Below are 27,055 nucleotides of genomic sequence, written 5' to 3' on the forward strand. Positions count from 1 at the left end.
CGTGGACCATTTGGTACCAGTCCGCAGAGAAATAATAAATAACTTACATTATTTCCATTTTATTTATATTTAAGTCTGAATGATGTTTTCTTTTTAAAAAAATGACCAGAATCCCTCTGTTACATCCGTCTGAGACTCACTCTTGAAGGTTTTTTTGGTCACGTGATACATTTATCCATCTGTTGGTCAAATAAGTTTGTAAATATGAGTACTACGCCAAATGTAAAGCCAGCAGCCAAGGCCAGGGCCACCATCACAGCAGCCTTCTGACCCATGCAGGTTCGCATTGGATTCGGACAGTCGGTAAAGAAACAATGGAGCCAAAAACTGATGAGCCATAGTCTTTAATCCTAGCTTGCACCCGGCGGGCAAGTAAAAACACACACTGGGCTCCAAAACCCAATCACATTCAGTGCTCACAAAGCCACTGACTTATCCGAGTTTCCTAGAATCAAAGGTTTCTAGCTCACCAGCCTTATTCTCCTCTGATCCCCATCTCCTTCCTTCTCCAGCTCCAAACTGCATAAACTGGCCTCTCACTCAATACTCCGCCATCTTGGCTGCTTCTCCTGGCCTACTCCATGTGGCCCCTACCCTGCTATCCCATTTGAAAGCATGTGGCTGGGCAGTTAATGAGAACAAATTACAAGGACCTGGGTTATCTGTTAAATTCTTGGGAGTTGTCTGGTCGGGTAAGACAAAAGTTATCCCTGACGCAGTTATAGATACGATTCAAGCATACCCCGTGCCCACTACAGTAAAACAGTTACAGGAATTCTTAGGTTTGTTGGGGTATTGGCGAGCATTTATACCGCATTTAGCTCAGTTACTACGCCCCTTGTACAACCTTATTCAAAAGGGGGTTCGCTGGGATTGGACTGAGCAAGTGCAAGGTTCATTTGAAGCTGCTAAGAGAGCTGTCAAGGTGGCACAGGCCTTGAATGTGTTTGATCCTGCCAGGCCCTGTGAGCTGGATGTTCATGTAACCTCAGAGGGGTTTGGATGGGGCTTGTGGCAGCGGACAGAGCACCTACGGCAACCTATTGGGTTTTGGTCCCAATTGTGGAAAGGTGCTGAAGTTCATTACTCATTAGTAGAGAAGCAGCTGACAGCTGTGTATGCTGCCCTCCTGGCAACTGAGAGTATTACAACCACAACACCAGTTACAGTCAAGACAACATACCCTATTGCTGGATGGGTGAGAGATTGGGCAATTAAACCATGCAGTGGTATGGCCCAAATGTCCACCCTGGCCAAGTGGGGTGCCTACCTGCAGCAACGCTGTGCTCTTAGCACCAGCCCATTGAGGGCAGAACTGCAGGAAGTCTTGGGTCCAGTCACCTATGCGACCTTAGAGTCAGGTGCAACTGGGGCTCAGGAGGCAGAACCTGAAGTCAGTCCCTACCAGGAGGGGCGGGTGCCCATCCCCGAAGATGCCTGGTATACTGATGGTTCCAGCAGGGGCCAACCTGCCAAATGGACAGCTATAGCCTTCCATCCGGCCACTGAGACTATTTGGATGGACACGGGTATAGGCCAAAGCAGCCAATGGGCAGAATTAAGAGCTATTTGGCTAGTTGCCCATAATGAACCTTCACCTCTGGTAATCTGTACTGACAGCTGGGCCGTCTATCGTGGACTTACCCTTTGGATTGCTACTTGGCACATTAACCAGTGGATGGTAATGCACCGTCCACTATGGGGTCAGGCTATGTGGCAGGACTTATGGGAAATAGGACATCAGAAGCAGGTGACAGTATATCATGTCACAGGGCATGCCCCTCTAGCCCATCCTGGGAATGATGAGGCAGATACGTTGGCAAGGGTGCGATGGTTGGAGACTGCACCTGCAGGTGATGTGGCACATTGGCTCCACCGGCACCTGCTCCATGCAGGACAGAAAACTATGTGGGCTACGGTTAAGGCTTGGAACTTGCCTGTGTCCTATGCAGAGGTACTTGCAGCCTGTGAGCAATGTGCAGTATGTTGCAAGGAACACCCTCGGAGACCACTGGTGTCGCCTGGACAGATTCAGAGGGGTCATGTTCCACTGACACGATGGCAGATAGACATTATTGGACCCTTACCAAAGTCAGAAGGGTACCAGTATGCAGTCACTTGTGTAGATACTGCCACCGGGCTGCTTGCTGCTTACCCTGCTCGTAACCCTGACCAGAGGGCAGTCATACAGGCTCTGGACCGCCTGAGTGCTGCATATGGGCGACCGCTGGTCCTTGAAAGTGACAATGGTACCTACTTCACTGGTTCAATGGTGAGGCAATGGGCTCAAAAGCTGGGGGTGGACTGGAAGTACCATGTTCCCTACCACCCCCAGGCTGCTGGTATCACTGAACGGTATAATGGACTCTTAAAGCAGGGACTGCGACAGGAGGGGGGCACCGGCTCTCTTACTGGATGGACACGCCGCTTATGGAGAGTACTCCGGATTTTGAATGAGCGACCTCGACGTGGGAGGCCAGCTCCAGTAGAGGCCCTCCTGCATCGGACAGCTGCCCCCATTCAGTTGCAGATATGCACCAAGGACATTTTACTCAAGCCAGGTTTCGGACAGCAGGGCAACGTGCTCTTACCTGCTCCAGTAGCCCTTCTTAAAGGACAACGGTTTCAATGGACTTGGCCCTGGACTGTACAGGCCCCCCATCTGAGATGGGTGGCCTTGTTGGCACCATGGGGAAAGGGGCTAGAGGTGGACCTCCAGTTAACTCCTTGGGCAACCAGCACCTGGCCACCTAGGGTAGAAGTGTATTATCCCTTGAGCGCTCAAGGGGACAGCATTTTGAAGGGCACCTTTGTAATTTCTTTATGGCCAATAATGAGTTCTCCTATTTTACTACACATAGAACCAGTAGATGCTGGTGTATTGGCCAATAAGGTTTGGTATGTCTGCTCAGGGCGGCCTCTGGTGCCAGCTACAGTGCTGTCTGCAGACAAAACTCTGGCCTGTATTCTGCCAGAGGGAAAGGATTTGCCTCTCTTGGTGCCACTGACAGCTCTCTCATTTCGCTCATAGTTTTTGATCTGTTAATCCTATTGCTGTAGTTGGTACTATTTCTGTTTATGCAATGTATCCCATTCCTTGCACAGTGACCATCATGGAAGATGCCTGTGGTTTAGATTGTAAAGCGAGCAAAAGGGGTGGAATGTTGGTCAAATAAGTTTGTAAATATGATATATATGTTTGCTCGCTTGTGACTGATATTGGGTGTGGGGGACAGGCTATAAGCAGGCCAGGTCGTTGGAACCTAAAGTTTGGTTTTAGGACTAAGCTTTTCCCTACACCCTTGACTGATTGTATGATCTGGGTGGTGCACGCTCATGAGGAATCCAATTATGCTTTGGATAAGTGACTTTGTATCAGAGACTTCCTTGTTTGTATATTGGATTAAGGGATTTTGGTTTTCTACACTATAAAGTGGGACAGACCAGGAGCTGGCTCACTCAGTCCCTGCTATCACGATTGCAGGGGCTTCCCTGATCCCTTGCCCTTCATGGGAAAAGCTGGTTTTCTGCTTTTCCCTTGTCTTCTTTTGTGGTTTGCCTGTCTTGGTGAGACACCAATAAATAGGATGGCCCCCCATCCTCTGACTCCGCCATTTCTTTATCGTCTGCCTGAATCCAATGGGAACCTGCATGTGAATGGCCATGATGGCGGCTCCTGGCCTTACACCATCCCACGCTAAAGGCTGGTCCATGACATTAAACCCCAAAAAAGGTTGGAGGCCACTGCTTTAGGAGACAATATTTACGTATTCTACACTGACTTTAACTCTCCTTCCCCTCCTGGAGTCCTCAGACTGATGTATACCTCAAGACAAAGGGATTATGAGCCTACTCTCCTTGCTTGAAAAACCTGCATTCTGTAACATTTTATATAATTTCTAATAATCATTCCTCTTGAAATCTGTTATATGTATAAAAACTTGTAAACTAAACAAGCGGCTACCACTTTTAGCAAGGGTATTTTCATTTGGCCTATCTTCTTATCCTAAACTAACCATTTTGCTGTGGCAACATGGATGGGAGGTAGACAATAGAAGATTTGGGAATGTCTTTGATATGTAAAACAATATTTATCCCTACTCTGTTGATATGTAAAACAACATTTATCACTACTGTGTAAAACATCACTGTTGTGTTATCTTGTAGTTAATGTGTAGGAATGTTTTTTCCCTTTTAATAGACCCTATAGATAAATGTTATAGCTTGTTAGTAATTCACTATTGTACCATGCTCCCTCCTTACCCACCCCAACCAGTACTTGATTTTGTATAAACGAAGGTCAAGAACAGTAAGAGGGCCTACATAATTTGGGATTGTGCCCCATGTAGCTGGCTGGCTAATTAATAAACTCCTCAAACTTTTTCTGTAACGTGTCTGGTATCTCTATGTAACCCGCGGATTGCATTACTTTATAACATATATATTCACACACAAAATAAAAAAATATATAGTATTTTTCTATAATAATTTTTTAAAAATTGTATGACTATTATTTCCATATTTTTGTCAAAGGCTTTTGGAAAATAAAACCTTTTTTTTCTATATTAGAATCCAAAATAACTTTTTATTTAACCTATATAGTCCTTAGTTACTACACCAACATATTACAATTATGTGGATGTGGAAGATACAAAACAAGACAAATTAAAAATGCATGTGAGTCAACGTCTTATTCTTCTCAATGTGTAAATACAAAGATGCCACTTGTGTTTGTGAAAGACACCTGTCCTGCATTTAAGATTTTCCCCATATTGTAAAAACGCTAAGCCAAGTGACTGTAAAATCTAAGTGAAAGATTGTAGACTACTATATGTGTGAGAGGTGGATAAAAACACAGCTGGAATTTAATATTCCAAGAAGAGTTTGCAGCTTGGGAAATTGGGAAAACAAAACCTTTGATATTTATGTTAGAAAATATAGATATTAACATTATTCTAAGAATTACCATGAGTGCCATCTATCAATTTAAATTTTATTTCTGGAATTATTATCACATCTAACATATTCTTACATGCTTGTTCTCACACCAACAAAGATTTAACAATAAATTTATAACAATCTATTAATTTCTTAAGTTCTACCTCTGTCTACCTTTCTCATTGTATCTCAGCCCTTTCTTATTTTTGTAACAGATGGATTAATAGGTTCCTCAGTTGGTTATAGTATTGTCTTGTTAGACCAAGGTTGAGGGTTTGATTGCTGTGGACCAGCATGGCTAGTAATTGTCCAGTTTCTGAATGAGAATAGTGCAGAATACTGAAATATACTCAGAGAGAAAAAGGATGGGATTGGGAGGCCTTTTTGCACAGCCTATAGCTTGCAAGAGCAAGTGTCCACCCCCAAAAGGCAGAGCAAAGCCATTAGCAAATCAAAGAGATCTCTGATATAAACTCATATTTTCAAGGCAACCCAAGAATTCTCCCCAGTGCAGAAAACCCTCCACCTTGCATAACATCTTAACTTCACAAAACAAAGGGTAAACATAACTAACACTGAGGCATGTAAATTGCCTTTATGAACTTAAACAAATAGTCAGAGGTTGTGGGGAAGAACTTAGCCTTTAGCAACTTAATAAAGCAAGTGAGGTGAGGGGATGGGACAAGTACAAATACTCAGCTTTATAGCCAATATGGAGTTGTGGGGTAGAACCTAATCTTTAGCTTAAGCCTTAAACTGCAAGGGCTTTGCCAGCTTGCAAGCTCCCACATTTGATCCTTAGTCAAGGCACATAGAAGAAACAACTAATGAATGCATAAATAAGCATAACAATAGATTCATGTTTCTCTCTTTCTTTTTTTCTTTCTTCGCCTTCATCTCTATTCAATTCAGTAAAAATAATGCTGGTTTTTCATTTTTATTATTGAATGGTCAAGGAAACCCTGTGCAAAACATATACTGTGAAGAAATTTTATTCTGATCGTTTGTTTTATTTAATACTTCCCTAAAATAGCTTATTTTTCTTAACTAAAATTATTAAGAAGTTCAAACTAATTACAAGAAGAATTTGTTAATACATCAATGTGTTTATTTAAGGGTCACTCCTGTCAACTCAGGCTCAAATTACTCAGCCTGTCAACCAGAAAGTCAAACATTAAAGCTAGACTTGCTTTCATGGCTTTCAGCTGGAATTTACCTATGAGTATCCTTAAGTCTACAGATAATAAATTTTAACTAGATTTTCTTTTCTTTTCTTTTTTAAGTGAGAGGAGGGAAGATAGTGAGACAGACTCCTGCATGCACCCCAACCTGGATCTACCTGGCAATCCCATCTGGAGCCCATGCTTGCATCAACCAAGCTATTTTCAGTGCCTGAGTCTGACACTTGGACCAGCCAAACTATCTTTAGTACCCGAGCCAAAGTGCAATTCAATTGAGCTACTGGCTGTGGGAGAGAAGGAGAGGGAAAAGGGGGAGTTGGAGGGGAAGAGAAGCAGATGGTCGCTTCTCTTATGTGCCCTGGCTGGAATTGAACCCAGGATGTTCATATGTTGGACCTATGCTCCATCTACTGAGCCAACTGGTCAGGGCCTAACTTATTTTCTAATGTTAAAACTGAATAAAATTTCATTCAGAAGGAAATAATGTGGTTTTAAAAATGTTTATACTGTTAGGGGTTACTGTAAGGTATTTTTCCCTGCCGAGAAGGAATGAAGGGGGCTCATGTGGAGCCCAGCACCCAGATCCTGCAGGAAATGCTAGAGCCAAAGGCAGGACAGGGCCAGGACTTCCTGCAAGAAAATTGGGCTTGGACGTCCTGAAAATGGGTGTAAGAGCCAATGCCAGGCTGAGAATGGCCTGATGGAGGAGGAGTTTAAGAACACAGTGGAGAAGAGAAGGGCCCCTGGCCAGCAGGGGAGGAGAAAGAGAGATGGTAGTGGTGAATAAGAAACAGGTTTTTGCAAAGGGAGGGGAGGAGGCTCTCAGAGGGAAGAGACCCAAGCACAAAAGAGGTCCGCAGAGGGACCAGAGAAAAGTCCCGAGAGAGGGGTGCCCCCAGGGGTCAGGCTGGAGGAAAGGAGGGTTGGGAGTCCGTGGGGAAGAAAAGATCAGGAGTAGAGGTTTTAGGTGAGGTTTCTCTGGCCAGAAAAAGGCCTGCACAGTGGAACAGGCAGCACAGAGATTAAAGACGGGTGTGCGAATAATTAGAAGCCATAAATATAAGAGATCTCCAATCAGTTCCCAGCTTTTTTGGCGATAGTTAAATTGGTGAGGGTGTTAAAACTGAAAGTCCCTTCAGGAGGCTAATTCAGTGGGTTTTGTGGCCTGGCCACAGCTGAGAAGAAGAACAGTTTCTTCTTCTTTATGGCGGGAGATTCCTGTGCCCCCATGGTCGCCCTCAGTCCTCAGAGTGGTCAGATTTGAATATTAGCATCCTAAAACTCAAGGTCCAGCCATGGACAGAAAAGGTAAAGTGGACATGCTTGGGACATCTCCGCAAGCACATGCACTCGGAACAGAAAGACTTCCCTGATGGAGCTACGGTTTCGGACAGGGAGTCTCGGAGGAAAGAACTCAAGGGTGGCTGGAGGCAGGGGACTTACCGCACCATGAGCCAAAGTGGGTGGAAGGTGAATATCCTGGTTCTTTCTTGGAGGGGATGAGGAAGAGGAGCGGTCCTTGCAGACTTCTAACTCCTCCCAGGTTTTCGGCACCAAAATGTAAGGTATTTTTCCCCCTGAGAAGGAAAGAAGAGGCCAGAGCCATAAAGTGTGGAATAACAAAAGGCTTTATTGAGTACAGAGCGCGCATCCCACCTGGCGACTTCCTTGGCTTCCATCTTACCTCGGGGCCAGGGAACCTCGCCAGGCCAGATGTGCGCTCTGTACTCAATAAAGTTTTTGTTATTCCACACTTCATGGCTCTGGCCTTTTCCTTCCTTCTCGGCGGGGAAAAATACCTTACAGTTACAATCATGTAGAAAAAAAAAGTCAATTTTGTTTTAAACAGTAGAAGTGTTTATGTGTAACCTGCATAAAGTTGTCCCAGATCATGTTCCATGAAGCGGAATTCAAAGAAACAATCCAACAGACAGAAATGAATAAAAATAATCTGATTTAAAAACTGTCTTTCTTGTCAGCACACATTTTTATTGTACACTAAAATATCTTGATAATAACTGGGAGAGTATAAAAGATCAAGAAATAAATGTAGCAAGGACAAATCATTTTCCATTAACGAGCAGAAAAATAAAGAGAAATTGAAAGCATTTATAGTATATTTTTGTCATTAATTTTATACATATTAGAAATATATGCAAATTAATGACTGGAGAGTTATAGAAAGTTACCAAGAAAATAGTTACATTAGGCCTAGCAATAAAAAGTGATTCTGTCTTTTTTAATGTGGAGCTATTTCTTTATGTCAATACACATCTTGCTGTGATAACACATTTCTTATTGGATATAGATCCTTATAGCAAGTAACATTTTTAATACATTTTTTCAGTTGAGAGGAGGGGAGATAGTGAGGCAGACTTCCTCATGCACCCTGAACAGGATGTACCTGGCAACCCCATCTGTGGCCAAAGTTCGAGTACCAAGCTATCCTCAGTGCTAGAGGCCAATGCTCAGACAAACCAAGCTATCCTCAGTGCGAGGAGCCAATGCTCAGACAAACCAAGCTTTTCTCAGTGCTAGAGGACAATGCTCAGACAAACCAAGCTATAGTCAGTGCGAGGAGCCAATGCTCAGACAAACCAAGCCGTCCTCAGTGCTTGAGACCAATGCTCAGACAAACCAAGCTTTCCTCAGTGCAAAGAGTCATGTTCGAACTAATTGAGACACTGGCTGCAAGAGAGTAAGAGAAAGAGAAAGGAGAGATGGAATGGGGGAGAAGTGGATGGTCGCTTCTCCTGTGTGCCCTTACTAGGAATTGAACTCAGGATGTCCATTTACTGGGCCAGTGCTCTATCCACTGAGCCACTGTCCAAGGCCTTTAATACAGTTTTATTAAAACTATTTTAAAAAATATTTTAATTCAAAAAACATTTTAAGAGTTAAATAGTATATTGTGGTTTGATGTATGTGCAAGAGATATTCAAATAATCATCTTTATAAATTTTAAGTACTATCTAATGGAAAAAAACAGACTTATTTATGCAACATTTTTTTCAAGAATAAAAGAATAATATAATATAAGAAAGCTACATCATACAAGGCAATGTCAAGTCATGTATAGCAAGTTTTAACTAGGGGTGTTTTTCTCAAATCAATTGAAAACGCCTGTTTCCTTAAGTGTTAAAGTGGCACAACTCTATTCTATGACAACATCAATTTAATACTTTGGAAAGATTGACTTGGAATTTTAATGTTTTATTATTTGTTTTAAAATTTTATTTCCTGGTTCTAATTCATCTTTGAAATCATCACTTTATTACTCCCTTCTAAGAGTAGATAATTTCATTTTTTAGACTATTAATCTTGCAAAAATTAAATTCAAATCTGATCATTTTGCTGGCCTTCAAATATCTTGTCATGTTGTGTTTATTTAGGAGTATGGTCTTTTATGTTGTAGTGTGCATTTTGTTATAATATTTGGTTAGTCACAAATAAAAGGAGAAAATCTTAATTCCTGTGTTGGTGCTAGGGATATGAAAGTTGAAACTTTAGATAGTCTAGGGGATGTTTCTATTTTTCTATTTTTTATCCTTCATGAGCAAAACAAACAAACAAACAAATAGGAATCAAGTCTAAGAGAATCAATGTTGATGACAACAATTGAATTTTTGTTAAAAGCTCATTTAAATGAGTACATTTATTTTCTTTCTCAATCAATTTCTACTACCACTACCACCTCCTTTTGACTTTCTCTTATTTCTTCCCTTTAAGAATGCTTCAAAATATAATCGCCAGAGCTCTCTCCATCAAGAAAGGAGTCTGATCATCCTTTTCTGAAGAAGTTGGTGTGCCAGTTTTCCAGGCTTAGCTTTGTCAGATCGGGCCCTTTTAATACACCTTTCTTTTTCATTGATTTTTTTTTATTCAGAAATTAAATTTAATGAGGTGGTACATTGATCAGTAAGAAAGAGAACATAGGTTTCAGGTAAATGTTTCTATACCATTTGAACTGTTGATTGTATTGTGTGCCCATCACCTAAAGTCAAATCATTTTCTGTCACAATATATTTGTTCCTCACTGATTTTTTCTGGCCAGAGTATGGTAATTTTTAAAGGTCTGTCTTGAAGTTAGTAAGGAAAGAAACCTATTATACTCCTCACAAAAATTAGGGGATATTTTAAAATGAATATGAAGCAATAAAATATCCCTTAATTTTGTGAGCAGTGTAGATTTGAGACCACAGTATTTATAAGCCAAACCAGGACTCTTTTGTGAGTCAGTGGAACACTGTTAATATTAATGCTAGGACAAGAGGCATTAAACATGAATATATGAGCTAAACATGCCTTAGAGTCTTAGAGTCAGCTCAGCTAATCAAAATTTAATACTTGTTTTACACTAGTTCTTGTGCATCTGTCCATATCATGAACCTCACAGGAAGTAAGGATGATGGCCAGGGCAATGTTTAAATAAAGTAAAGCTCACAAACTCTGAAAGAGCACTATTTTTGTATTATAATAAGATTAATAAATCTTTCTACCCCTAAAATCAATATTCTATGGGATTTCTGGATTGATTAGAAAATATATATAAATTTAAAGGAGGTCAGGGAGACCCTCATTTGCTTACCATTGGGTCTCTGTACTGTTAAAGTCCTAGGCACTTAGAATGTGCTCAACACAAACTTAGCTAAAGAAATGAATTTATAAATTCACTTGTGGTTCTTTAAGAAATGTTTTATAATATTTTTTTCTGCCTTATTCTTGAAAGTAAGCAAAAGAAGAAAGCACTGTAATTGTTTTACCTAAAAATAGAATTAAAATAAAATAAAATGCAGTTTATAGATCATGTATTATTCCTTAGTCCTGTAAGCAGGTTTTATCCCTGTTAATGCAAACCATTTTTCTCAGAAAACATGATTCCATCCTTTCCCCAAATGAAATAGAAAACAGCATCAACAAAAATAAACATCTCAAAACCCTTTGAAATAGTTTAAAATAAATAAACTTCCAGTTATCTAGGAAATACCAAAGAAAATAAACAAATTCAAACTAACTGAATCCCTTACCACATTTGAACATGTTTCATATGGAATTTCACTTTAAATTAGTTATAAATCTTTCTAAGTTAACCAAGAACAGTTAATTTCCTCATTTGAATGAAAATCTCTTGCCTCTGGGTAAAAAGTCTTTATGGGACAAATTTTAGCTCTATCTAGAAAAACCTTCAAAAAGCAAGTGAAACACAAAAAGAAATTTAAAGACACTTAAAAAATTAATACATCATAAGAAACCAACCCCAAACTTCAGTATGTGGTTCACATCTACAGAACTAGAAACGATGCTAACTCCCATGTACTCCTATAACATCCTGCAGCATCAGAATCAACAACAAAGGCCCTGGCCGGTTGGCTCAGTGGTAGAGCATCGGCCTGGCGTGTAGGAGTCTGGGGTTCGATTCCCTGCCAGGGCACACAGGAAAAGCGCCCATCTGCTTCTCCACCCCTCCCCCTCTCTTTCTTCTCTGTCTCTCTCTTCCCCTCCAGCAGCCAAGGCTCCATTGGAGCAAAGTTGGCCCAGGCGCTGAGGTAGGCTCCATGGCCTCTGCCTCAGGCGCTAGAATGGCTCTGGTTGCAACAGAGCAATGCCCCAGATGGGCAGAGCATCGCCCCCTGGTTGACGTGTGGGTGGATCCCAGTCGGGCGCATGTGGGAGTCTGTCTGACTGCCTCCCTCGTTCCAACTTCAGAAAAATACAAAAAAAAAAAAAAAAAAGAAACAACAACGAAAACCTCAACCTATAAAATAATATCTCTTAAGAACAGAGTCAGAAGCTAACCCTTAACTTAAAACCTAAAGATCTACAGATGCTTCCAAAGAGAGATTTATGTAAACACTTGGTTTTTGGGGGGACAGATGTCATATAGCAATGTAAAAAGAAATCAGCTAGCCTGACCAAGGCATGGCGCAGTGGATAGAGCATCAGACTGGGATGCAGAAAGCCCAGGTTCAAGACCCCGAGGTCGCCAGTTTGAGCGAGGGCTCATCTGGTTTGAGAAAAAGCTCATCAGCTTGAGCCCAACGTCCCTGGCTCGAGCAAGGGGTTACTCGGTCTGCTGAAGGGCCGCGGTCAAGGCACATAAAAAGAAAGAAAGAAATCAGCTAAACTTTTAATGAACTGCGAATTCTGATGAACTACTATTAGAGTATGAACAAAAAGGAATTTGATTCCACTCTTATTTTCTATGGACTAGACATCTTTTTTTTTATTTAGACAATTAATTTTAATGGGGTGACATCGATCAATTATAGTACATAAATTCAGAGAAAACATCTCCAGATCATTTTGACATTTGATTATGTTGTACTAGAAAGCCCGGCGGTCATACAAAATGACCGCTGTTCTAGATATTATAAATTGTAATTAAAATGATTTGTGCAAAGGTGTCTGCTAATTCAAACTGAATTACCCAGGGCAGGCGGCGAGGACATCCCTTTGCTTACCGCCCCATGGGGTTTTCCCCTTCTACTTGCTTAATTCCTTAAAGTAGAGTGCAATGAAGGAAACCACTGGCAGTACATTTCTTAAGAGCCACCGCTAGCTCAATAAATAAAGGTGATTTAAATAATAAAATGTTAATTCACATGTCAAAGATCTCTTTGTACACACATTTCTTGTGTAGATCTTTCCATCATTTTTAAGCTCGCCTTGCAGAGGACCATCAATTATTTTTAATTTTACATCCGTTCTTTCATGAGCTCTTGAACAGGCAACATAAAGTTGACTGTATCCAAATGAAGGCTCAGGTAAAAAAATGCCAACACACTTAAGCGTTTGGCCCTGAGAGTTATTGATGGTCATAGCAAAGGCAAGTTTTATAGACAATTGTCTATGTCTCAATTGAAACGGCAACCCTGTTTGAGATGGAGCCAAATCAATTCTTGGAATGACATGTATTTCACCTTTAGAGGAGCCAGTCAAAGACTTAGCTATTATGACATTATTTTTCAATTGGAGAACCTCTAGTCTTGTACCATTGCAAAGACCGCTTCTGGTGTTAAGATTTCTTAACAGCATAATAATTGCTCCAATCTTTAACCTCAATTTGTGAGGTGGCATGCCAGAAGGCGGGACTATTTGAATGTTGTGGCAACTGCACCCCATTGGCTAGTACAGTTATGCAAGCAACCAATAAGCTATCGGCGACAAACAGACACTTAAGCCACATATAATAAAGATATCCATCACTCAAAGTCAAATTGTCTTCCATCACCTCTTATTTGGTTTCCTTTATGCCCCTCCCCCCCCCACTCCCTTCCTTTCTTTCCTTCCCCTCCCCCTGGTAGCACCACACTCTTGTCTATGTCCATGAGTCTCAATTTTGTGTCCCATCTATTTATGGAATCATACAGTTCTTAGTTTTTTTTCTGATTTACTTATTTCACTTAGTTTTTTTCTAATTTACTCAGTATAATGTTACCAAGGTCCATCCATATTCTTTTAAATAATCCGATGTCATCATTTCTTATGGCTGAGTGGTATTCCATAGTATATATGTACCACATCTTCTTTATCCAATCATCTATTGAAAGGCATTTTAGTTGTTTCCATGTCTTGGCCATTGTGAACAATGCTGCAATGAACATGGGGCTGCATGTGTCTTTATGTATCAATGTTTTAGAGCTTTGGGGATATATACACAGTAGAGGGATTTCTGGGTCATACGGTAGTTCTATTCTTAATTTTTTGAAGAACCACCATAGATTCTTCCAGAATGGTTGTACTACTTTACATTCTCACCAATAGTGAATGAGGTTTCCTTTTCTCCACAGCCTCTCCAACACTTGTTATTACCTGTCTTGTTGATAATAGCTAGTCTAACAGGTGTGAGGTGGTATCTCATTGTAGTTTTGATTTGTATTTCTCTAATACAGTAGTACTTTGAGATACAAGTTTAATTCGTTCTGTAACTGAGCTTGTAAGTCAGCCAACTTGTATATCAAACAAATTTCTCCCATTTAAAATAACTGAAAAAGGTTTAATCCATTCCAGCCCTGTGAAACATCCCCAAACCATCCTAAATTATGGCAAAAATATGTTTTTAATTAAGAAACACACATGTATACTTTACTAATGCATAACAAAATATATGAAATAAAAGAAAAAAGTGTTATTTAGTACTGTATTCTTACCTTGGAGACAGATGAGTGTGGCTAACGAAGGTGAATGGTGGAGGAGGAGGGAGGGAGGAAGGGATCCAGGCACTGTAGACACGTAAACTAAAACTGCACTTTCTTAACACTAAATGTAAACTAAAACTCCACTTTCTTTCCTTAAAATAAAACCACAAAAACTTAATTGTTAAAAAATGCACTTTCTTAAGTTTAAACTTAACGTAAGCTTAACATTACGTATTTCTCATTTAATCATCACTTGTTTTTCCCTTTTTGGCTGCACTTTCGGCACTTTCACTTGCAGGACTTTTGGATAAAAATCTATCCAAAGAGGTTTGCTTTTGCCTGCCTTTTAAAATGTTACAGAAATGTGACAAACAAGTTTTCATTAAAAAGTGCTGAAGCGGCCCTGGCCGGTTGGCTCAGTGGTAGAGCGTCAGCCTGGCATGCACAAGTCCCGGGTTCAATTCCCGGCCAGGGCACACAGGAGAAGCGCCCATCTGCTTCTCCACCCCTCCCCCTCTCCTTCCTCTCTGTCTTTCTCTTCCCCTCCTGCAGCCGAGGCTCCATTGGAGCAAAGATGACCCGGGCGCTGGGGATGGCTCCTTGGCTTCTGCCCCAGGTGCTGGAGTGGCTCTGGTCACAACAGAGCGATGCCCCAGAGGGGCAGAGCATCGCCCCCTGGTGGGCAGAGCATTGCCCCCTGGTTGGCGTGCCAGGTGGATCCCGGTCGGGCGCATGCGGGAGTCTGTCTGACTGTCTCTCCCCGTTTCTAGCTTCAGAAAAATACAAAAAAAAAAAAAATACAAAAAAAAAAGTGCTGAAGCATGACCAGTTGAAACTTTTTCTTGGTGTTTCTTTTCAATGAAACTTGAAAGCTTCTCCCACATTGCAAGCATATCTTTAATTTCACTTGTAGAAATCACTTTCTCCAACTCTACCTCCTCCTCACTACTAATCTCTTGCAGAAGCTTTGTATGTTTCATCATCTGTAGCTTCCATGTCCTGGCCACTGTGAACAATGCTGCAATGAACATGGGCATTTATGTATCAATGTTTCTGAGTTTTGGGGGTTTATACCTGCTGGGAAAACTGGAAAGCCACATGCAAAACAATGAAACTGGACTACAGTTTGTCCCCCTGTACTAAAATTAACTCAAAATGGATCAAAGATCTAAACATAAGACCTGAAACAATTAAGTACATAGAAGAAGACATAGGTACCAAACTCATGGACCTGGGTTTTAAAGAGCATTTTATGAATTTGACTCCAAAGGCAAGAGAAGTGAAGGCAAAAATTAATGAATGGGACTATATCAAACTAAGAAGTTTTTGCTCAGCAAGAGAAACTGATAACAAAATAAACAGACAGCCAACTAAATGGGAAATGATATTTTCAAACAACAGCTCAGATAAGGGCCTAATATCCAAAATATACAAAGAACTCATAAAACTCAACAACAAACAAACAAACAATCCAATAAAAAAATGGGAAGAGGACATGAACAGACACTTCTCCCAGGACGATGCCCAACTTTTAACTAAAGTTAAGACTCAAAAGGAAACCAAAAACTGATGTAACAACAATGCTCTGTCAAGAAACTAAGCAATCAATAGACCAGACTGAAACATGATATAAGTAGTAGGATTATTAGATGGATAATTTTAAATTATGATGAACATGTTACTGACTATTGAAAAAGGTTAATATAAGACATGATCATTAAGCAATTTCAACAAGAAAAAAATTATAAAAAATCAAATGGAAATTTTAGAAATGAAACATAGCAAGAGTGATGTAGAAAGCATTGAATTAGCTCATCATTAGATGCTACACAGCTGAAGAAACAATCAGTGAACTTGAAGATCAGTCAATAAAAATTACTCAAACTAAAACATAAACTGAAAAAAAGTGGGAAGAAAAAAGCAGAACATAGCATCCATGAGCTGTGAAACATTATCAAATGTCCTAACATGCAGGTAATTAGAACCTGTGTAAAAGAGTAAAAGAACAGACAAAAGAAATATTTGAAGAGATAATGGCAAAGTATTTTCAAAGTTAATAGAAAAAAATATATATGGCCCTGACTGGTTGGTTCAGTGGTAGAGCATTGGCCCAGTGTGTGGATGTCCTGGTTCAATTCCTGGTCAGAGCACACAGGAGAACAGCTATCTGCTTCTCTACCCTTCCTTCTTCTCCCCACCCTCTTTCTTCCCATCCTGCAGCCATGGCTCAATTGGAGCGAGTTGACCCTGGGCACAGAGGATGGCTTCATGGCCTCTGCCTCAAGTGCAAAGAAGAATTCAGCTGCTGAGCAACAGAGCAATGCCTCAAATGGGCAGAGCATCACCTCCTAGTTAGCTTGCTGGGTGGATCCCAGTTGGGGCACATATAGAAGTCTGTCTCTGCCTTTCCTCCTCTTACAGAATAAATAAATAAATAAATAAATAATAACAAAGTTAATGGAAGAAGTCATATCACAAATGTAAGAACCTAAGAGAACATCGAGCAAAATTAATAGCAAAATAAGTATATAAATAAGTAAGCAGTAAGATTATTAATCCCTCAATCAGTAAATACTACACACATCATATTCAAACTTATTAAAAAGGAGTCATAAAGAACACACAGATGTCCAAAAGGTACATTAAAAGGTGCTCAAGGCCCTGGCCAGTTGGCTCAGTGGTAGAGCGTCAGCCTAGCGTGCGTAGGACCCGGGTTCGATTCCCGGCCAAGGCACACAGGAGAAGCGCCCATTTGCTTCTCCACCCCTCCGCCGCACTTTCCTCTCTGTCTCTCTCTTCCCCTCCCACAGCCAAGGCTCCATTGGAGCAAAGATGGCCCGGGCGCTGGGGATGGCTCTGTGGCCTCTGCCTCAGGCGCTAGAGTGGCTCTGGTCACAACATGGCGACGCCCAGGATGGGCAGAGCATCGCCCCCTGGTGGGCAGAGCGTCGCCCCTGGTGGGCGTGCTGGGTGGATCCCGGTCGGGCGCATGCGGGAGTCTGTCTGACTGTCTCTCCCTGTTTCCAGCTTCAGAAAAATGAAAAAAACAAACAAACAAACAAAAAAAAAAGGTGCTCAAAATCACTAATCCTCAGGAGAAAGCAATTCAAAACCACTATAAGATATCACCTCACACCTGTTAGAATGACTATCCTCAAAAAAGACAAGAGATAACACATTTTGCTCGGATGTGGAGAAAAGAGAATTTTTGTGCATTGCTGGTAGAAATGTAAATTGTTGTAGTTGCTATAGAAAACAGTAGAAAGTTTCCCCAAATAATTAAAAAATGGAATCACCATATGGTCCAGTATTCCACTTCTGGGTATATATCCAAAGAAATCAAAACAATTTCAAAGAAATAACTGAATTTCATGTATATTGTAATGGTAATTAAAATAACCAGATATGGAAACAACTTAAATATCCTCCAGCAGATAAATGGCTAAAGAAGATGCAGAATATACATTCACTGGAATATTATTCGGCCATGGCAAGAAAGAAACCCTGCCATTTGCAACAATATAGATAGACCTTAGAGCTAAGTGAATTAAGTGAAACAAAGAAAGACAAGTGCTATATGATATCACATATATCGGGAATCTAAAAAAGATAAACCTATAGAAACAGATTAGAATACTGGTTAGCAGGGCCTGAGGAATGGGAGAAATGAGTAGAAATTGGTCAAAGAGTACAACCTTCCAGTTATAAGATGAGTAATTCTGGGAATTTAATGTCAGCATGATGATCATAGTTAACAATAATATATAATGTATATATGAAAATTGTTAAAGGAGTAGATCTTAAATGTTCTCATTTTCTACAAAAAATAATGATAATTATGTGACGTGATGGCAGAGTTATATGTTGCAATATATGTGTATCAAATTGACACATTGTATACCTTAAACTTATACAATATTTTATGTCAACTACATCTTTATACATCTCACGAAAACAGTTATAATGAGAAAATATTGAATAAAGAACCTCTATGACTGTGTTTTATTTATTGGAAGCTTTAATATCTGGACTCTTTTACATTTAACAGTCAAATTTTGATGCTCATATCACTCAACTTTTTAAGGGTCATTGCAGGAAGATAAGAGCAGATGTTTAGTAAATAGAAGTGCACTCTGTTCTATAGATTGATCAAAAAAGATTTATCTTGCTCTGGCCAGGTAGCTCAGTTGGTTAGAGTGTTGTCTCAATATGTCAAAGTTGCAGATTCCATTGCCAGTCAGGGCACAAACAAGAATCAACCAATGAATGCATAGATAAGTGGGACAACAAATTGATGTTTCTTTCTTTCTCTTTCTCTCTTCCTTCATCCCTTATTCTAAATATCAGTCAATCAATAAAAAAAATCTCTGATAACTTTTTATTATGAACAAGGCCCATAATTCAAGTTCTTTTAGGTTATTAAGAGAGAGCACTTTTAGTAAACAATTTTTAATTTTTTTTTCTGAGGATTAAGTGTTTTACAATCCAACAGCAGGGATTATATTAAATGTTGCAAATGTACCAAAAGTAGAATGCCCAAATAAATGCCTCCTCAAAGATAGGGAATTTTTCACTTGACTCTCCTCTGGCAATAATAAAATAAATCTAACCATATAAATAAATATTTAAATGATGTCTTTGAAGATAGTATTTTAATAAATAAATTCTAAGCAGGAAAAAAAAACTAAGAAAGTCATAATCAAATAATTGTAAATCAATGTAACTTTACATTTTCTCTACTTTCTATCACATTGCTCTGCAATATACTTTTAAAAGGATCTCTGAAATTATAATCTTTTTCTGGGTTCTACATCAAACAAAATCTAGTTTATGCATTTATTTCCAACCATCTTTTGACTCCCTTCAAATTGACACAAGCCAACCTTTCCTTTCTCCTGAGAAATTTAAAGAAAACAAATCCCAAGGATGTATGATATTTGACTACAACAATGAATAGCACAACATTTTAGCTACAGTATGGATTAAACATGGGACAGATTGTCTTCAGACCAATCCAGACAGATGTTGATCCCCTATGAGATGAAGGAAACCAGGATCCTCAGGAAGGGAGGCCAACCAACACAATCAACCCAACTGCATGATAATACCTACTAAAGAACTTGCAAATGAATGATTCTTGTTTTCCCTTATGTGCTATTTACTTTTCTGCAAATAAAGTCATAGAGTCTTGCACAGAACATACTACATTCATTACACCTATAGTTACTGCCTTTTGAATCCAACAAATCACGATAAAGATATAAAATGGGGAAATTATAATGAAAAACACTACTTATGGGAAAAATATCCTAGTTTTAAGGTGATTTGCAATTTACTACAAGTCAGAAATGTGATTCAACAACAATATTAACATCAAAAGCAATAATAGAAGTTCAGCAGCATTTATCAAACAGATAAAAAATGATACCTAATGATATTCTGATCTGTGCCTTTTAGAGTATATTTAAAACATTGTATTCTGTTCTGTAATCCCAGGATTTAGAGGAACAGTTAAAAACAAAATAACACAAAATCAAACAACCAAAATAAATAATAGGCCCTGGCAGGTAGCTCAATGGATAGATTGTCAGCCTGGCATGAGTATCCTGGACTCAATTCCCAGTTAAGGCAACAGGAGAAGCAACCGTCTGCTTAATGCTCCTCTTCCCTCTTCCCCTTCTCTCCTTCTTCTTTTCTTTCAGCCAATAGCTTGACTGATTCAAGCATGGCCCCATGGCACCGGGTACTGATTATAGGTCCATTGGCCTGAGAACATCAGCCTCAGGTGCTAAAAATAGCTCGGTACTCAAGCATCAGCCACAGAAGGAGTTGCCGGGTAGATTCTGGGTAGGTTGCATGCAGGAGTCTGCCTAACTATTTCCTTTTCTCTCACCTAAAAATAATAATAATAATAATAGTCATAACAATAACAAAAAACAAACACTAGAATGCATACATGGAAAGAAAAGACTTACCTGCAATGTGTGGACTGACCAATGAACCTAAACACATTGATCTGGGGGGAAAGAGGTCTTAACTGGGTTTACATAGGTCTTTTCAATAATATAAAAAGTATATATGTAGAAAATAAAACAGTTTAGCCTACAGGTTTCCAGAGAGCAGGCCTCAAAAATATAGATAGAAGAACAATAAACAGTTACACATTATAAAAAATGGAAGGGTCCAAAATTAAATGAGGCTGGTTTTTGAAATAATATAGTCCAATTACATCATAAAAATATTTGGAGAGAGGTTCAGTAACAATGCAATAATGCCTGACCTGTGGTGGCGCAGTGGATAAAGTGTCGACCTAGAAATGCTGAGGTTGCCGGTTCGAAACCCTGGGCTTGCCTGGTCAAGGCACATATGGGAGTTGATGCTTCCAGCTCCTCCCCCCTTCTCTCTGTCTCTCCTCTCTCTCTCTCTCTCTGTCTCTCCCTCTCCTCTCTAAAATGAATAAATAAATAAAAAAACTAAGCTTTTTTGCTCTGGCCGGTTGGCTCAGCGGTAGAGCGTCGGCCTGGCGTGCGGGGGACCCGGGTTCGATTCCTGGCCAGGGCACATAGGAGAAGCGCCCATTTGCTTCTCCACCCCCCCTTCCTCTCTGTCTCTTTCTTCCCCTCCTGCAGCCAAGGCTCCATCAGAGCGAAGATGGCCCGGGCGCTGGGGATGGCTCCTTGGCCTCTGCCCCAGGCGCTAGAGTGGCTCTGGTCACAGCAGAGCGATGCCCTGGAGGGGCAGAGCATCGCCCCCTGGTGGGCAGAGCGTCGCCCCTGGTGGGCGTGCCGGGTGGATCCCAGTGGGGCGCATGCGGGAGTCTGTCTGACTGTCTCTCCCCGTTTCCAGCTTCAGAAAAAAAAAAAAAAATTAAAAAAACACAATGCAATAAAAACAAACTACAATAAAAATAATATTATATGTAATGCTCAACATAGTCTTTAAATCAAAATCAACTGTTTGATATAAGTGTTATTAGCCCCTTTTTGCATCATAGTAAACTATCTTGTCCATACTCAAAAAATAATCAGAGACAAGAACAAAAATTATAGCCAAGTATTCTAATTTTAGAATCTGGTTCCCACTCTCCAAAAGTGGTAGAAACTTTCTACACAAATCAGTAAATGGCTGAACTAGACAAATCAAAGTCAATTCTATGACTTCTATCACTTCTGTCATTCCCTGACTCATGTTTGTATAGAGATTAGTAAGTTAATTCAATATATTTTTGTAAAAATGCTGCAAAAGCTGTCTCTCCCTCGGTGACTGGAAAGACCTTGCTCGCTGTGCAGTTCCTTCCACACTGCATGCCTGAAACCAAATAGCACCACTCCGAACTCAGCACTGGGAGAAATCCAGGAAGGTAGACTTTTACCCCTTCCCCTTCCTTCAAGCAGTTTTCAATTCAATTGAGGAAGTTTCACCTTAAAATCAGGTTTACAACTATGTGAGAGAAGACAAATCCAAGTTGGTAAGCAAAAGGAAGAAGGTAACAACTGTGACAAAGATTCTTTCCAAAGCACTTCTGAAATTTGAATTTTTGCAAAGACTGAGATTCTTCTTCAGGGAGGAAAGTCCCGTATCAGCATCCTAGGCCATGTTTTCAAGAGCTGTTTTTGGATGTATAGGGTATGATTATATAGCTGTGAATGCTCTTGCCAGCTTAGAATTTCCTGGGAGACAGAGAGTAGAGTCAGGGTGGTCTTATGAAACAGTAGCTGGATTAGGGAGGCCCTTTACCCTCCTGACCCAGGTATTTCAGGACAAAAATAAAAAAAATGGGGGAAGAGATAAGATACTTGGAAATCAACAGTGTGGAGCAATGTCCACATCAAATACTTTAAAACAGAGGCAAAGTCTTACCCATTATTGTGAATTAGAGGAAGTTGAGGTCTTTGGCAGCATAAAGAGTTAACTCAGTGTTGAGAAGACAGACCTTACCCAAGAACCAAATTTGTCTAAGTGCACTTCTGGGGAGATCGATTAAATAAAATAGATTCTGCTAGAATGTTAGCTCCATTTGTCTTAGAAATATAGAAGGAGCTCTATCTCAAGGTCTGTAACCTTAATCATACCTGCTGAGTTCTTTTTCTATGTATGATAATGGTCATGAGTTCTGAAGTTCAGGGCTTGCACATGTTTGGAAATCCATTATTCTGCCTCCCACAGGCAGACAGTTGATGCTTCCTTTTCCTTACCAGTTAAATGATGGGGCTAAAAAAACACTGCATATACTGTTCAAGATGTTGCTTTCATGATATGTCAGTGCTAACATACCTTCCACTGACATTATTTTTTTCTTCCTTTAGAAAATGTTCATACATGCATCTTTATAAAATAAACTAATAACACAACTTCCAAATAATCTGATTTTTGAAGTTGACCGATTCTGACTTTATCATCCCATATGTTAATGACCGAGGGAAGAGTAATTTTTCACAGGTAAGTGGTTTCATGGTTGGCATCAGAAGAAGGCTTTCTCAAGTCCAGATGGTGTTTATGGAGCACCTTAACTCAGAAGAATCTCAAAATGAGAATCATAATTGTTTATCATGAAGTGGATACTGTAATGCACCATCAAAATCTCTTTTAAAACATGAAGCAGTTATATTCACAACTTCTTAGAGTACTATAGGAAGAGTGCCCTCAGCAACCCCTACTCACTGTCTATCTACCATGCTCATGGTGGAAAGTCCTTTGAGGGGCAAGTGACATCCAAGATGAATCAATATGGAGTTTAAAATTCAGCCTCCCTCCCTAACTCAGGACAACTCTGAAATGCCATTCCAGCTCCAGCCCTTCTCAGCAGGTCAGTGGAGGTTTTTGGTGCAGCTAAATCACAGCTCTGTTTCTGTCTCTTCCCCAGCCTAATTTCACCCTCTTTCTTACACAGGTGTTGATCTCAAGCATGTGCCTAATAAACTACCCACATGATAAACACTCTCAGAGATGGCTTCTAGGGTAAAACAATCTGCAACATTGAGTAAAACTGAATGCTTTATTACCATGAAAGAAGGTTAGGTTGATCATTATTAGTTTGAATGAAAATTGATGCAAATTAATGTCATCTCAAGTGTAGTCTGTGCCTTTTAATGATAAGGATATTAAAATGAGAAATGCACTGGCAGGCAATTTCATTTTTTATGAATATTAGAGGGCATTTACACAAACCTATATGATATAGCCTACTACACACATAAGCTATATAGCCTAATACTCTGTAGGAGAAAAAATAATGTTTACTCTGGGCTCTTGGTTTGTGATATCCCCATAATAAAAGACAGATCAACAGGAGAAAAGCTAAGAAAATTTTAGTGACAAGTATACCTTCTATTTGCTTGGGAGTAAGTGTCCTTGCTCACAGTAAAAGGAAAAATCAACTCTCCATGCTCTTGCTTCTTGACCAATACTCATCACTGCTTCTGTCCAGTGAAAACATAGCTATTCCTGTTCATTCTAGGAGATTCCTGAGACTGACATGTCCCAGGCTCCCAAGCTCAGGGACTGGCTGAGCCCTTTGACCCACCCATGGAAGTGCGACTGGGAGAGGGTGTCTGTGCCCAGGAAGGAAGGACCACTGCTGAGCACCAGCCTGCAAGACATCCAGGCAGGCTAGCCGGGATGCTGTCCACGGCCCCCAGGTGGGGACAGACCTAGGCTGACTCAGACAGTAAGAGGACTGCCCCATTTCTGGCCCTTGTACTGTTTCTGACAGTCCCCATCCAGCCCTGGGTCTGCTTATGTCTACAGTGCCCACTGTCATGATGGAGGCAGGGCTAGAGCTCTCTGCTTAGGAGGTCACAAAGATGAAGCCTGAGGGCACAGAGGCAGACACGCATAGTCCAGACCCCACTGTGGGCAGGAGTCTCACTCTGCATGTAGCTGTGATGAAGAGAAAGCAAGTGTCCCGTTTTTCTGCTCTCCCCAGACCTCCCACTTCCGGTCCCCTGGACTCTAGCCTCTTACCGTCCTCCCTACAGCTCTCCCTTGAGCCGGCCCCCACTGCAGACCCTGGGCCTCAGCCTGGTGCAGCTCCTGCTCCGCTGCCAGGACCATCCAAGACAGGGGTCCCCAAACTTTTTACACAGGGGGCCAGTTCACTGTCCCTCAGACTGTTGGAGGGCCGGACCTATAAAAAAAACTATGAACAAATTCCTATGCACACTGCACATATCTTATTTTAAAGTAAAAAAAAAAAAAAATGGGAACTGATACAATATTTAAAATAAAGAACAAGTAAATTTAAATCAACAAACTGACCAGTATTTCAGTGGGAACTATGGGCCTGCTTTTGGCTAATGAGATGGTCAATGTCCTGTTCCATATTTGTCACTGCTAGCCGTAACAAGTGATATGACGCACTTCCGGAGCCGTGACGCGTGTGTCTCGCGTCACTGGAAGTAGTACTGTACGTGAGCAATGCCGCGCTTTGCGGTGCCACCACATACAGTACTCCACATACAGCATCCGCATCCTGTGCTCCTCTCACTGACCACCAATGAAAGAGGTGCCCCTTCCGGAAGTACGGCAAGGGGCCGGATAAATGGCCTCAGGGGGCCGCATGCAGCCAGCGGGCCATAGTTTGGGGACCCCTGATCCAAGATCTGCTGTTTCACTGGCAGGTTCAAACCGCTCTTAGTGACCCGTAAAGACAGCAGCCCCAGCGGATCCTCTGTGGTCACCAGCACCCTCTGCTCTACCCGGACCCTTTCCCCTCCTTCCGTCTTCCCCGCCCGCCTGGCCTCCCACTCTGTCCCCCAGTCTACCTTTGTCCTACGCCCCCCTCCTGGCCCTCGTCTGCCCTCCAGGCCCCTGGGCAGAGCACAGCTCTCCATCCCCTCCTCCTCTCCTGCTGCCCCGTTAAAACTTCCCGCCATCTCTCCTCTGGGCCATCCTGAAAAGTGTCCCCCAGGCAGGGAGACCCTGACAGTGGGTGCCTGGTCCTCTAAAAATATCATCAGTCAGGCCCCTGCTGACCATTGGGAGCAGGCCATGAAGGACCTCAGCCTCAGGTAATCCTGGGGGGCCCTCCAGAGATCCAGGAGCCCCCTCTCCCCCCTGTGTTCTCAGCCACTTGGTGGTCGGGCCCATGTCACTGGGTGGATGCCCCTAAGGGGAAGGTCCACAGGCTAAAGAAAATGTAGCAAGCTCCCCTGTGCCTTCACTTGGGGCCCCCAGGCTCTCCAAGCCACTATTAGAAGGGGTGCCTGAGCTTAATGGACTTGAGCATTTCTCCCTGCGGGCCCCCTGCCCTTCATGTGGCCGAGCACCGACCCCTTCTCAGAAGGAGTGGCTGTACCCTGTGCTTGGTATACACCCCACTATCCAACCAGCCTCCCCAGGAGACAGTGACTAGGAGTCCCTCGGAAAGCATAGGGCAGCCTGCGTGTGGGCAGAGCAACATTGTGGGAGAAGAGGTGAAGCCCTGCTGTAGGGCATTGGGGCCTGGAGGCTGGGGGAGGGCTGGGACCCCCATGGGGCAAAGTGCCTTGTTCACGTGGCCCTGGGCCCCCAGAGGGCAGTTGCTGAACTCTGCAGGTGTGGCTGACCGTCAGCCGCCAGCCAGACCAAGATCCTGTCTTTTAGCCTCCCTGGGGGCAGCCCTAGACTTCAGGAGGTTATGAGCCTCAGTTGCAGCTGGAGGTGATGTCTATCTGGAGGTGCCTCTCTGAGGGGCCACTGGGTCCCCACACCCTCCTTCCTTTTCTTTTCTGCAGGAAGCCAGGCAGCCTGAGCTACCCCGGCTTCCCGGTCAGCTTCCCAATCCGGAAAAAAGCAAGCAAAGTCCCCAGTGCCCAGACATCGTGGAACCAAAGTTTAAATATCTCTGTTGGCCCGGCTGGACCTGACAACCTCAGATTGGATGGGCAAAAAGTGGTACTGTGTGCCCGTAAGAAGGTATGTCTTGAGAGTGCTGACAGAGTGGAGGAGGGACCCTAAAACCTCTCAAACCACACAGATTTCCAGGGGGACATCCTGGGCTGACTCTCCTGACCACAGGCTGGTGTGCTCAGGGGACAGAATCATACTATTATTTTGCCCCTGTAGACATCTCGGTTTTGATGACTGTCTTCTTGTAGAGTAAAGTCATGGCCTGAAGACACAGCCTGCCCCTGGGCCCCTCCTCCAGGAAGCACAGCTTTCAAGGCCCAGAGGAGCCCGGAATCCTAGGTGATGGTCTTCTGTTTACACCTATCAAGTGAATGCAGCCTGCCAGGAAACCCCAACAGTAAGCACTGCTTTCTAAAGCCAAGGAGGGTTGGAAGGAGCCTGCACAGACCCTGCTCTCTCCCTGCATCTGCTCTGCGGGGAGATCCTACCTTAAGTGGAGCCTCTCTGGGCCCTGGGCCGGGCTCAGGCCAAAGCCGAGTAGGAACCTGCTTCCGGACTCTCCAGCTTCCCCAGGCCCACCTCGGCAGGACCTCATGGGTGCCACCCAGACTGAGGGTGGGTGGGGAGGGCTGCCTCGGCGCTGCAGCCTGTGTGCTGTCTGGGAGGGAGAAGAGTCATCGCCTGATCCTGCTCAGAACAAGATCTACTAGGCCCATGGTGCCCAAATGTTACACTTACTCCTTTTTCTATGTCTGACCCCCAAATACACTCTGTTCACTCTGTCTCTACAAACACACACACACACACCAGTCTTCCATATATGGTATGCTGTATCTTCGTCTACCTTAGACCTCTCACTTTTCTGTATCCTTAGTGTCTCTTCTTGATGGGATAAATGGAAACTGTGGGCCTGTGTCACTGCCAAAAGCCACAGACATTTGTGATTTGGTGTTGAGAACCCTTTCTTCT

Source organism: Saccopteryx leptura, chromosome 7, assembly GCF_036850995.1.
Source record: "Saccopteryx leptura isolate mSacLep1 chromosome 7, mSacLep1_pri_phased_curated, whole genome shotgun sequence".
In the NCBI taxonomy this organism is placed as follows: domain Eukaryota; kingdom Metazoa; phylum Chordata; class Mammalia; order Chiroptera; family Emballonuridae; genus Saccopteryx; species Saccopteryx leptura.